The sequence below is a fragment of the Felis catus genome, chromosome D1, assembly GCF_018350175.1.
Source record: "Felis catus isolate Fca126 chromosome D1, F.catus_Fca126_mat1.0, whole genome shotgun sequence".
NCBI lineage: Eukaryota > Metazoa > Chordata > Mammalia > Carnivora > Felidae > Felis > Felis catus.
Genome location: NC_058377.1, coordinates 38,783,940 through 38,797,685, shown reverse-complemented (window position 1 = coordinate 38,797,685; position 13,746 = coordinate 38,783,940).

Below are 13,746 nucleotides of genomic sequence, written 5' to 3'. Positions count from 1 at the left end.
TGAGGAACCTGAAGCATAGAAAGGGTGGTTAACTCAGCCAAGGTCACATGCTGAGTGGGTGGCAGAGCCTGGGTCACGAAGCACACACCTCCTGACCCTGAAGTGAATGTTCTTTTCCCCACCTTGCGGCTCCCTTTCCTCCACATCCTAGCCTCCTGCCAGGGCTGAGCCTCACCACAGGCAAGGTGAGTGGCTACCTCCTGGCTTTGAAGTTTGCAAAATTCTCTCTCCTTACACTTCTCTCCTACCAGGCCCACTGCGGAATCTGAACGTTCAGTCGCTCCTTGGGAACTTTCTAGAGCAAGAGAGGTCAAAGCATTTGGGTTCAGGGCTCCCTCCCTCTGGAATGTCCTTTCCCGGGCTCTCTTCATGGGGAGCATTTCCTGTGTGTTTCTCCAAATTCCGGTGAACCCCTATGTGTTTTTCCAAACCCAACGCATATGTCTCTTCCACTGTGAGGTCTTGCCTGCTTGCTGCCGACAGAGTTAGTCACGACTTAGTTCACGTGACGCTTTGTTCATACCTCTGTTGCAGCAAGTGTCACAACGAACGAACAGTTTCCCGTGGATTTGACTGATGCCACTGTAAGATGATGATTTCCTCTAGGGAAGACCTATTTTTTGTGCGTCTTTGTATTGACGTGGTGTTTACTTCATGAACACAGAAGGGAATGAGTGACCCATCAACAATCACTATCACAAAGCAATTTTACGCATATTACATACTGTTTTAGAGATAAGGAAACAGGCCCAAAGCAGTGACCGGCCCAAAGTCCCTCAGCTAATTAAATGTTGGAGGGTGAGCTCCAGAGGGATGATGATGTTACGTTGTGCCTCACGAAGTCTCCGACGGCGAGGGAAGCCCAAAGACTTCCCGCTGCTGTTAACCTGCTTTTTCCACTGCCGTCCAAGGTCACTGAACTCTCCCCCAAATGATCCTGCAGGTGGCAACAGAGGCCAAGGAAAGGTGCGGTGTCCTGGAAGGGGCCCCTGTTTAGGGGTGTGTGTGTGAGGCAGGCAGAGCCCCCCTCCCGCTCCCCAGGGCGAGGTGACCTGAGGAAATCCAGGCAGGGGAGAGCATCTGATGCCCCGATCCTTTGTAACCCAGGGAGAAATTGTTTAGACTCATGAAATTGACATGAAGAAAAAAAAAAAAAAACAATTAAAAGGACATCAAAAGGCGAAATGGAACTTTATCTCTGGATGGAAAAGCCGCATGACCTGTCCCGAGTGACAGAGGTGGAAAGTGGCAGAGAAGAGGGTTGGACTCCGAACCCACCGGCATTTGTCATCTCCAGAGCAAGCTTCTGCCTGATGGCTGAGCACAGAGAAGCCAGGTGTGGGTACAGGCACATTAGATGGGCCCCGCAGGGTGTTTGGTCATGGACGGAAGGCCAGAATTTATAGCCTGTGGGGCTCTGTCCCTAACTCTGCCCTCAGAAACATTTTTACCCAGGCTCACTAAAAAAGCGGAGGAAACCTCATCAAGTTTGCCGAGGGAAAGAACCTCTGAGCACGTGCGAGTGCCCACGTGGGAGAGCAGGGAATTGTACAAGTCCAAGGGGCACGGGCCAGGGGGAAATGGGACAAGGTGACATTTCACCCTTGCGTTCAAAATAACCGGGCACCGGGGCACCTGGGTGGCTCAGTCGGTTGAGCGTCCGACTGACTTCAGCTCAGGTCATGATCTCTCGGTCTGTGAGTTTGAGCCCCGCGTCGGGCTCTGTGCTGACAGCTCGGAGCCTGCTTCGGATTCTGTGTCTCCCTCTCTCTCTGCCCCTCCCCCCACTCATGCTCTGTCTCTCTCTCTCTCTGTCAAAAATAAATAAAAAATTAAAAAGAAAAAATAATCGGGCCCAGAGAGCGTGGAAGACACATGGCTTTAGCAGCCGTGGATGTGGAGAAGAACAGGGCTGGGGCCTTGTGATAACAATTCATGTTTGTGCAGCGCCTGTAAGGCATTTCCACCACCTCTTTACTCCTTGTGACACATAATGGGGAAACTGAGGCGGGGAGAATCCTGCCTAATTAAGTGGCAGAGCGACAGTGTGAATTGTCCTTGCCTAACTCTTAGGCAAGGTAACTTCTCTGTCTTTGCTCCACATCTCTGACCAGACTGTGGGTTCTTTTTTTTTTTTTTTCTTAAGTTTATTTTAAGAGAGAGAGTGTGTGCACACGCACGCAAGTGGGGGAGGGGCAGAGAGAGGAAGAGACTCCCAAGCAGGATCTACACCGTCCGACCCCACAAACTGAGATCGTGACCTGAGCCGAAGCCAAGAGTCGGACCCTGAACCCGCTGAGCCACCCAGGTGCCCCTGGATGTTCTGCCTGTTCCTGCTTCAGAACCTCTGTCCCCTCCTGTCCAGCCACCTGCCCAGTAAGGGGGATTATCTATCTCTTTTGGGGGATCCTGTACAACCTCCACATTTGATCTCATTCTCTTTTCCTCCCAATAATCTGATATACACCACCTGAGTACAGTTGCCAGATTCAGCCAAAACCAAAACCACAATGCTCAGTTAAGTTTGAATTTTAGAAAAGCAGTGAAAACTTTTTATTGTATGGGACATACTCGCATTAAAAATATTTTTGTTGTTTCCCTGAAATTCAAAATTTTTAAAAAATTTTTTTAGTGTTTATTTATTTCTGAGACAGAGAGAAACAGACAGAGCATGAGTGGGGGAGGGACAGAGAGAGAAGGAAACACAGAATCAGAAGCAGGCTCCAGGCTCTGTGCTGTCAGCACAGAGCCCGACGCGGGGCTCGAACTCACAAACCGTGAGATCATGACCTGAGCCAAAGTCAGTCGCTCAACTGACTGAGCCACCCAGGCGCCCCCTGAAATTCAAATTTAACTGGGCATCTGTATTTGATCTTCCAACCCTACGTGCGAGTGATAGTTCTGAAACACCATTTCCATCCTTCTGAAAACATCCCATTTTCCCGTTGCCCATCGGGTTAGGATCCACAAACTCAAGTTCCTACAGGACCTGGGGGAGGGTAACAGAAATGTATGAATCCGGTGATCAGCAGGAGGAATGGGGCCTGGAGCGAAATTGAAAATTGGAGAGCAAATTTTCCCCCACCCCAGACATTCAAAGTCAGATTTTGCAAATCTGTAAGAAATCCCTAGTAAAGCAAAAAGCAAACACACACACACACACACACACACACACACACACACACACAAAGCTGTCAGAGTCTGGCACCCCAATCGCGAAGCCAGGATAATCCAAACCAGTTGGCCTGGCGGTGGGGGCCCCTGACTGAACGTTCTGTGCCCCTCTCCCATCTCCCTTCCAGCACCAGCTAGAGCTCACTCATCATGGCCCACCTCACCCCTGGCCGTGTCTCCCGTGCCGATCCTGCTGGCCACTCAGGCCCACCCAGGTCTTTCCCTTTCCATGGTCAAAGTGCACCTCTCTGCCCCAGGACATCTCTAGTGGTCACCTCACTTCCTCTCCAACAGCCCAAAGAGAAGACAGGAAGTGACTTGGAGAGGCCCTGCCACGTGCCACGTCCTTTATACAGCGATCTTCACTTATTTCAGGCCCCGAACTCCGTGGTGAGGTGATGAATCACTCGGAGGGTGGCGCCCTGTGGCTGACACCTTCGGATTCCACACTAAGTTTTAGTTCCAGGACGTGCTCAGTATATACTTGCCAATGGGGCCAAGAGTGTGCAAGCTCATGAACTCAGTCATCGCAGACTGGAAGCCAAACCCTACACCAGTGTTTCCCCCGCCCCCACATTTCCTTACCACCTCCCATGTCCTCTCCCAGTTCTGGCTGTAAACATTTTTCAAATCTGGGGCTTCAGCACATGTTTAAGCTTTGGCTGAAAAATCCATTTTTTTCAGGGCTGACGAGGACCCGAAGTTGAAAGATGTCTGTTCTTTTTCTGGCCTCGGTCCTGCTGGGTAGTTTCGCCTTATTAGAAAAATTAGCCGTAGCACCTTCAAAGGCCTCCTCTTGTGCGCGTTGAACTGAGCCAGACTTGGGAGTTTTGAAAGACAGGCCATTTAATCTTGGCAAAGCCACACCTTTTGTTTCTAAGTGTGTGTGTCTGGGGGGGGGGGGGTGCTCAAGAACGTGGAACACTCAGGGAAAAGGACCAGTTGGCCCCAGACCTGATCCATGTCTGATGGGAAAGGAAAGAATCCTGGAGATGTGCAATTTAGACCATAAACTGGGAGGCAAGAAAAGGGACAATCACCAGCCGGGCAGCCTTTCAGTCTTGCTAACTCCAAGGATTTTGCCCAAATCCTCTGTCTCTCAGGACTGCTTATCTTCGTGCTGCATTCTGGCCGAGAGACGAGCACGGGGCTGTGCAGCCTTCACAGTGCTCCCCCTGTGGCTCTCCAGCGGCCTCCAGGAGCTGCCCCGCCAGAGAGCGACCTTTCTGGAAGCCCCATTGCCATTTGAATTCTGCTATTACTCTTTTCTTTAAAAACAGAATCCCTTGGGGCGCCTGGGTGGCTCAGTCGGTTAGGCGGCCGGCTTCGGCTCAGGTCAGTCATGATCTCGCGGTCCGTGAGTTCGAGCCCCGCGTCGGGCTCTGTGCTGACAGCTCAGAGCCTGGAGCCTGCTTCATATTCTGTGTCTCCCTCTCTCTGACCCTCCCCTGTTCATGCTCTGTCTCTCCCTGTCTCAAAAATAAATAAATGTTAAAAAAATTAAAAAAACAAGGCAAAACAAAACAGAATCCCTCTCTTTCAATGGGAAAAGGTGTCACTACAAATGCTATGTCTCTGATTATAGTTAGGCTCCAGGCTTCTCTCCATGGGGAAAAATAAAAGCTGTTTTAAAAAGCATTGGATGGGGGCGCCTGGGTGGCGCAGTCGGTTAAGTGTCCGACTTCAGCCAGGTCACGATCTCGCGGTCTGTGAGTTCGAGCCCCGCGTCGGGCTCTGGGCTGATGGCTCGGAGCCTGGAGCCTGTTTCCAATTCTGTGTCTCCCTCTCTCTCTGCCCCTCACCCGTTCATGCTCTGTCTCTCTCTGTCCCAAAAATAAATAAACGTTGAAAAAAAAATTTAAAAAGCATTGGATGAACTAAAAGTTCTTTATTAGACAACAACTTCAAAGAGACTGTACTTGGCCCCTTGCACAGGAGTCAGAGCGGAATTTCCCAATCAGAAATCAGGGACAGAAAGAAAAGGAGAGCAGGACACATGGGTGAGTTTTCTTGAATTAGTGGTTTTTCCTTCAATAATCTGTTTATTGTCTTGGGGGAAGGAGGTTGCATGAGCTTGTGTGCCGGGTACTGTGCTGAGATCCTGGGGTGGGGGGGGGGGGCAGGAATGATGGAACACAGTCCCCCGGCTCTCCCCGCCTGACACGGAAGAGAAGGGCCCAGGCACCCTGCACCAAGAGAAGCAGCATAGTGTGGTGACCACGGTCCTAGCTCTGCAGTTTGTGCCCTGGCCCTGCTGCTTCTGGGCTGTGTGGCACTGGGCAAGTTACTTAGCATCTCCGTGCCTCACGTTTTGTATCTAAAGCAGAGTCAATTATAAAACCCGCATTATAGGGTCCCTGCGGTTATTTGATGGGTTTAGAAAGCTAAGGGACTTCAGTGCATTGCTCGGCGCTTGTGTTTATCAGTCTTAGGTGTGGAGGAAGTGTGTGGGAGCGCTGAGGAAGGTGCAGCTGACTGCGGCCTGCCTGCAGCCCCCGGAGGCTTCAAAGAAAAGGGGACATTTGATTTGCACCTGAAAAGCGAGTAGGAGTTGGGGAGACAGAGGTGGTGGGAGGGAGCCCAGTTGGAGCCTGGGGTCAGAGGCAGGAGAGAAGGTGGGGGCTGTAAGAAGGAGTCAAGGCCCTGTATTGGGCTTAAGGAGGGGGGAAGGGCACAAGGAAGAATGTGGAGAGGCGGGACCAGGCAAAAAGGCCTGGAGTTCTGGGAAATAGGTCATTCATTCACTCGTTCATTCATGTAAACCGCTTTGACCGCATCAGGTGTACTGTAAGTGTTCAATCAACATTAGCATCATAATTACTCCTATTATCATCAAATCCTTTACAGGCATTATCTCACTGAATTCTCAAAACATCCCTGGGAAGGAAGTTCTATTATCGGCATTCTAGAAGACTGAGAAGGAAGATGAAGTTGTGGAATCTGCCCAAGGTCACAGAACCAGTTGGGGCGGAGCCGCTAGGTGGCAGAGCTGGGCTTTGAATCTGGGTCTGAGTCCAGGGAGGGCGCCTGGGTGGCTCAGTCAGGTCAGCATCCAACTTGGGCTCAGGTCGAACTTGGAGAGTTCGAGCCCCGCATTGGGCTTGCTGCTGTCGGGTGGGGCGGCTTCGGATCCTCTGTCCCTTCTCTCTCTGCCCCTCCCCCGCGCTCTCTCTCTCAAAAAGAAATAAACATTTAAATCTGGATCTGAGGCCAGAGCCTAAGGACTCCCTTCACAGTGACTTGGTGCTTTCTCACAGTGTTTAAGGCTGCCGCCTTACAAGGGTGCTTCTCATTTGCCTTGGTTAAATGGGATTGTGTATGAATAATACCACACCGTTTACTTTGCAAAGAATTAAATTAAAGGAATCCAATAAAGCAGTCCGACAGGGACCTTGGGTGGAGAAATGCACCTTTAGTCTGGGGTGTATTTCAGGCAGCCTGGGCAGGGAAAGTCTTGGGCTGTATCTCCAAGGCCATCCGAATCCCTGGTGCCCTCGCCACAAAAATCACCATGGCAACCCCAGTTAGCATTTCTTTGCAGACTGCTTGGCAGGGCTTAGTGGTACCTGACACCCTCTCTGTCACTTTACTTTGAACAAGGGCTTGGCTCCCTCACGGGTCAGTGCAGGCCAGGTTGTACATGTCCCTGGGCTGTGGACAAGAGCCCAAACATCTTCCAACTGGACCAGGGCGTGTGGTATCTTCTCTCCACCTATTTATTGATGGCCGGCCAGACATTCGTCCTGGGCCAATCCCACCAGTCCTGTCCCCTTCTTTTGGGAGACACTCACTGGTCAAAAATAGTCAGTGGGTCCCCATGGGTCCTCAGCACCTCCTGGCAGTTGTTGGGGAGGGAAGAATGGGCTCCAGTGGGGAGGCAGACAATGGGCGCCAGGAGCACCCCTCCTCCCCAAACACGTCCCTGCTCCCTGTGCACTGGTGTCTTCAATCCAGGAGTTTAAGAAATCAATGTGGATCCTGGGGCGTATTTACCTGGGACCAGCGTCCCCCCATTAGCATCCCAGTGGAGAGGAGCTGATCTGCGGAACGTCCCCTCCTCCAACAACCCTTCCCTGCCCCACAATTCACCCTTATTCCCCCTGTCTTTCCCTTTACAACACTTACTGCGATTTGTAGTTCTATTGTTTTGTGGATTGCAAAGTTCCCGTGGGCAGGAGCATTTGTATTTATCCCCTGTTGTGTGGCTCCCACTGAGAACAGGTGGGGCACGCGGCCTTTCTGCCTGCGTCTCTGGGAGTCCCTTTGCTACCTCCTAACCTGGCACAGTGCCTTCTCCTCGTCCTGGCCTCCAGGCTGGCTTTCAGGTCACCTTCATCCCTCACTCTTCATCCTAAGCCATCCCACCTAGGAGCAGAGCTTCAGCTCACCTACGTGACATTTTTGTGTGTCTTAAAGGCACCCCAGATCCCCAGGGACCAAGGCAAAAGGCACATGGTCTCTTCCCTATGACTTGGCCCCCTCCCGTGTTCTCTCAGTGGCTCCAGCAGGTGGCGACTTGGGCCAGGCAAGAACCTGGGAGTCGTCCTGACACCTTCTTACTGTTTTCGCCTGTCCCCGCATCTGTGTGCTTGCGGCTACTCCTCACGTGTCCTGGAATCCATCTACTCTCACCCTCTGTGCAGCGCCCACCCCAGTGGGTGCCACCTGCACCTCTCACTGCTCTGCCTGCCTCCTTAAACCAGCCTTCACACTTCTATTCTGGGCCCCTCCGTTCTCTGTGCCCCCTCCAGAATGTTCTTGAAATGCAAATCCCATCATGTCCCTATCCTCCCTCCCTCCTCCACACACAGTTTTAAACTCTGCTGTAGCTTTTGTTGCTCTTATAATAAAAGCCAACAGAGCAGGCCACAGTGGATGCACTCGGAAGACGTACTCTGGGGGGGGGGTCTCTTGCCGACCCTCTCCCCAGTCTGGCCTTTGTTTGTGTTTGGGGGTGGGGTGGGGTGGGGCGGGCAACCTTACTCTGCAGATCCTCTTCCTCTTTTATTTTTTTAATGCTTATTTTTTTATTTTTGAGAGAGCACGAGCAGGGGAGGGGAAGGGGGGGGGGGAGACAGAAGATCCGAGGCAGGCTCAGTGCTGACAGCAGTGACCCAACACAGGGCTCGAACTCAAGAACCACGAGATCATGACCTGAGCCGGAGTCAGATGCTCAACCGACTGAGCCACCCAGGCGCCCCAAGGGTGCTCTTCCTAAACAGTGTCCCTTCAAATGCTGCAGCTTGGTTACCCCTCCTGGCCTCCGTAAGGGGAGCGGACATCCTTGCCACGGCAGGTGCTGGGCGGGTAGCTGTGTCTGCCCCTTGCCCTCTCTCCCGGGCTGGCCTGCCCACCAGGGAAGCCCAGGCCACAGTTTCACTGTGTGCTTCCTTTTAGAGCGGAGTTGAATAGCAATCTGTAAGTTTCCCTAAACTCCCCAAGACATGTATAAATTCCTCAGAGTGGTCTCTTGTGAAGGGAGCTGGGACTCGAGCCCAGTTCTTTCTAAAGAAAGAACTCTTCTCTCTCGGCTCTTTCATAGCCTGTAGCGGGGCTGGAGGAAGGGTCACCGAGAGGATTGGGGTCACCTCTGTTGCCAGTCCCGAATACATGGGGCATCATTCCACTTTGGAATACGGGGGCACTTTACCTTCTCCTGAATCCTTTTGGGGGCCACAGGCAGAATTGGTAGAAAGAGTTACAGAATCCTGTATTACGTAGCAGGGTTCAGTGCAAGGAGTTGGTTAGCATCTACTATTCTGAGATGAGAAGGGGCATATTCCTTTCGGAAAAGTCAGGCCAGTACAGCTCTGAGCAGCTAGAGGCCCCACGAGAGCCCAGGAAGTAGGCTGTACCAGCTATCTCGCCCCTATCACCACCGTGCCTGGTGCCCGAAGTCAGGGTGGAGGGGCTTCTGAAGCCCACAACCTCCCCCTCCCTTGCTCACCTCCCAGCCTCCCAGGCAGCTCCTGGACCCCATCTGGTTTCCCAGTCCAATACTGAACACAGAGAGAGTATAGGCAGTCAAGGTACATTTAAGGGCATGTAACTCTGTGGATAATGTGGTCTAAGGAGACTTGCTCCCAAAAGCTACATGGTTCTCAAAAGCAGGACTTCGAGGGATGGTGCTGAATGCATAAAAATTTATGTGCAGAGCTCATAGAAAGGGAAACCGTCTGAGCCCTTACCTTCTAGTCTAATCCAGTAAATCTGAGTGTTTCCAGGAATGTTTATTTTTAAGGAACTTTCCTGTAGATTTTGATGCTCCGAGGGAAGGTTTGAGAACCACAATTTAGACTGCAATCTAGCATAGTCCATTTAATTTTTTTTTTTTTAATTTCCACCCAAGTTAGTTAGCATATGGTACAACAATGATTTCGGGAGTAGATTCCTTAGTGGCCCTTACCCCTTTAGCCCATCTCGCCTCCCACACCCCCTCTAGTAACCCTCTGTTTGTTCTGCATATTTAAGAGTCTCTTATGTTTTGTCGCCCTTCCTGTTTTTATATTATTTTTGCTTCCCTTCCCTTATGTTCATCTGTTGTGTATCTTAAAGTCCTCGTATGAGCGAAGTCATATGATATTCGTCTTCCTCTGACTAATTTCGCTCCAGTTCCATCCACGTGGTTGCAAATGGCAAGATTTCATTCTTTTTGACTGCCGAGTGATATTCCATTGTGCACATATACCACATCTTCTTTATCCATTCATCACCAAAAGCAGAGTCCGTTTAATTTTTAGATTCCCCCTGTGTCTTATTTTCATGGGTGTATTTCATTCTTACCACAAAGTTACAGGGAGCAGAGTGATGACAGAAGACACAATGTAGCTCATGCACCATCCTGGTAAGTACACATATAGGCACAGAAATGTAGATACATAGAAATACAGATATAAAAATGTAGAGAAATCTAGAATGACTTCAATGTGCACTGGTGCTCTGCTCAGAAGCGGGCATGGGCGCTTGTCTTCTTTTTCTCGGGGTCCCGTGAGATGGGTGTGTGTTTCCCTGTTCACCTTCCCAGCACTTCTGAGATCCCACCGTGAGGACGCCGTCTTAGAAGCGGCTGGGAATTCTTTTTCTTTTCTGCCTAATCTTTCTTCTCTGCATTCTGCCTGCAGGTCGGTGTGGTAAATCAGGGCTGCAATTTTTTCCACTGTTAGAAAGATATCTCTTCAAGTGGGATGTGTTCTAATTCTGCCCGCTGGTTCTCAAAATGGGCCGGGCATTGGAATCACCAGGAGAGATTTCAAAACCAACTGACCTGGATGCAACTCAAACTAATTCCATCAAAGTCTCAGGGTGGGGGATCGTTTTCAGATATCAGTATTTTTAAAGTCCCCAGGGTTGAGAACTATTAATTTGGCCTACACTCCACCTGAGAGAGCAATAAAAGTATAGCAGGAACCTTCAAAGTTCTTTTTTAAATTTTTTAATGTTTTTTATTTTGAAAGTGAGAGAGAGAGAGAGCACAAGCAGGGGAGGGAGAGAGAGAGAGAGAGAGAGAGAGAAGAGAGAGGGAATCCCAAACAGGCTCCACGCTGTCAGCATAGAGCCCGACATGGGGCTCGATCCCGTGACCCTGGGATCATGACCTGAGCCGAGATCAAGAGTCAGATGCTTAGCCGACTGAGCCACCCAGGCGCCCCAGAACTGTAAAGTTCTTATAACCCAACCATTTTCCTTCCAGGTCTGACTATGTGGCCCCCGGTTACTTGAGATTTTAAAAATGGAGGCCTGTACTCGCTCAGTCAGAATTGCTGCGGGTGGTTCCCTGAATCTGGATTTTTAAAAAGCTCCTCAGTGATTCTTACCCTCTGAAGTTTGGATACTTCGGCCCTGACCTCACTAGGCCAGGTATGGGTACAGTCATGCTCAAGGGCCCCAAGTATAGAGGGTGAAGACCTAAGAACAAGCTTAGTAGGAATGTGATATATCAACCTCGCGTAGATGGACATTCTGAGGACAGGGCTGACAAAGGGCTGATTGGTAAGTTCCTAACTGCATTGACTCTGGAGATACAAATGAAAATCCCCAAGACTATTCTCCAGGCTATCCTTCATCAACTGCGATCTGAGCAAGAAATTTCCCAGTGCAGATTCTGTACGGGGTGCAGTACTGACCGCATCCGGCACGTACACGACACCAGCTACCTGTTGCCACGACAATGCTGTCTAACATTCAAGCAGAGAACCTCAGTAGGAATAACGAGGTATGCTCATGTGTCTGGGTCGCCTGGGTGATTATGCTTACCTGCACTGAGCTCGGTGAGCTATCAGTCAGGTGGAGGTCAGCTAACGGCTACTGATCTTGGGTGAGCTTCTCTACCCAAGGCCTTGGCCAGAGTGTCTGGATCAACTCAACTCGTTGCAGGTGTCCTATCCTCCGGCAGGCTGGCCCCAGGCACGGCGGGATTCCGAGAGAGGGCAGACGCATGCGCGGTTTCTTAGAACCTAGGTCTGCAACTTATACAATGTCCCTTCTGCCATACTGTGGGCCACACCAAGTCACAAGACGAGCCAAGAAAAATAGGCTCTACCCCCTGATGAGAGAAGTTGTTAAAGTCACATTTCAAAGGTTGTGGCTGCTGGAAGGACATTAATTGTTGCATTTATGCAAACAATCTACCTGAACTTTAGGTAATGCACAGCCAGAAGGCACGAAGTTCCCTTCTGATGGCTCTCGGGTTGGTCCCGGGCATCAGAAGGGTCTTGCGTGGGAAGGGAAGGCCTTGCATGTCCACAATATGGCTTCCAGGATCTCATTCCGGTACAGTGAGGATGTGCCATACATCGCCGTCGGGGATGTGCGAAAATATTCAGGAAATTATTCAAGATACTCAGGACACCTCCCGAAGACGGCATCCCAGCTACCTGCTTCCACGAGGCCCTGAAATTCTAGTCAGGCTCTGGTTGTCAAGGAGATGCTGTGGTTCCAAAGCGGGACATGTCCATTCCCGCGCTCAAGACCTATTGAAAATGGCTTTCATCCGTTTTCATCCATGAATAAGTACACGTATTTTAGCCTAACCCTTAAGACCCTGCACAGTCTGAGCAAATTACACTTTCCAAATTCACCTTCTAATGCAAAGTGCCACACCCATGGCCCGAGGATGGCGCTCGGGGGCTTGCTCCCTCTGGCTTCTCTACCTAAATGTGCCCTTCTGCAGTCTGCAAATCCAAATCGTAGCAATTCTACAAGCGCCCGTTAGACCTTCACTCAGAACACCAAGCAGAACGTGATACTTTCCTCTTTATTTGGCGAAGAAACAGAAGAGCAACTCAAGCTAGACAAACCTGAGGGTGGTTCTACCATCCACCTGTTTGACCTTAGACAAGTCACTTCATTTTGCTCAGCCTATTTTTTTTTTAACTCTTTAAACTGGAGGAAATACCCACTTGCAGATTATAATAAAATGTCTTCAAAGTTCCTAACACTGAGAGAAGGTTCTTGGTAAATGATAGCTATTTTTATGACCCCGGCTACAAACGATTACTTTATTCTTTTCTATGTTGTCTGATGTCGCTATATTACCTTCCTACCCATACTTCCCCTTTCTTAAGGACAGGGGCTATGTCCTTCTTAATACTGTGATCTGCAGTTTACAGTTGAGGAAACAGAGAAACCACAGCATTAAGTTACTTGTCCAAGGCCAGATAGCTAGCAATGGTGGCACTGAGATTTGAATTCATTCTAGGACGTGTTTTCTAAACTCCTATCTCGCACTGCCTTGTCAATGTGCTGGTCAGTACTGGTTATACACGTCTCGTGCAAAGGCGGTTGGCTCTGGCATCCAGCCACGAGCACTCACTCGGAGCATCCCCAGGGCCAGAAGCCAGAAGGCAGCTGTCCACAGCCCATCGAACATTCTCCCCCATCGAACCTGGCCAGTGCCTCCAACCTGGCCGGAGGCCTACAACTGGCCTCAGCAGCAAGGCGGGAGGGAGTTAGCAAGAGGCCACCGTAACTGTGCAATGGTGTACAAGAGGCGTGCACTAATGCATCTGACCAAGTGAAGGAGAGAATTAATGGGTGGTGGAAAGTTGTGTAACCAGGGCCGTTTTCCGAAATTCCCCCTTGAAACGAAGATGACGGCTTTGTTAATGTTTATTTTAGGAGCAGGCTGATGCCAAACAGGGAGCATGAAGAAGTCTAGCCTCAACTTCCTTTGAAAGAGCTCTATGGAAAGGTTTGGCTCACCTGTGTTTTGACACAGGTCAAGGATGTGAGATTAGGGAGAAGAGACATTTTCTGCCACTGACTTCTCTTCTCCATCCGTAGTGAGAAAGTTAGGTGCATTAGAAACTATGACTTTGAGGGGCGCCTGGGTGGCGCAGTCGGTTAAGCGTCTGACTTCAGCCAGGTCACGATCTCGCGGTCTGTGAGTTCGAGCCCCGCATCAGGCTCTGGGCTGATGGCTCGGAGCCTGGAGCCTGTTTCCAATTCTGTGTGTCCCTCTCTCTCTGCCCTTCCCCCGTTCATGCTCTGTCTCTCTCTGTCCCAAAAATAAATAAAAACGTTGAAAAAAAATTTTAAAAAAGAAACTATGACTTTGAATTGGTAACTTCCACC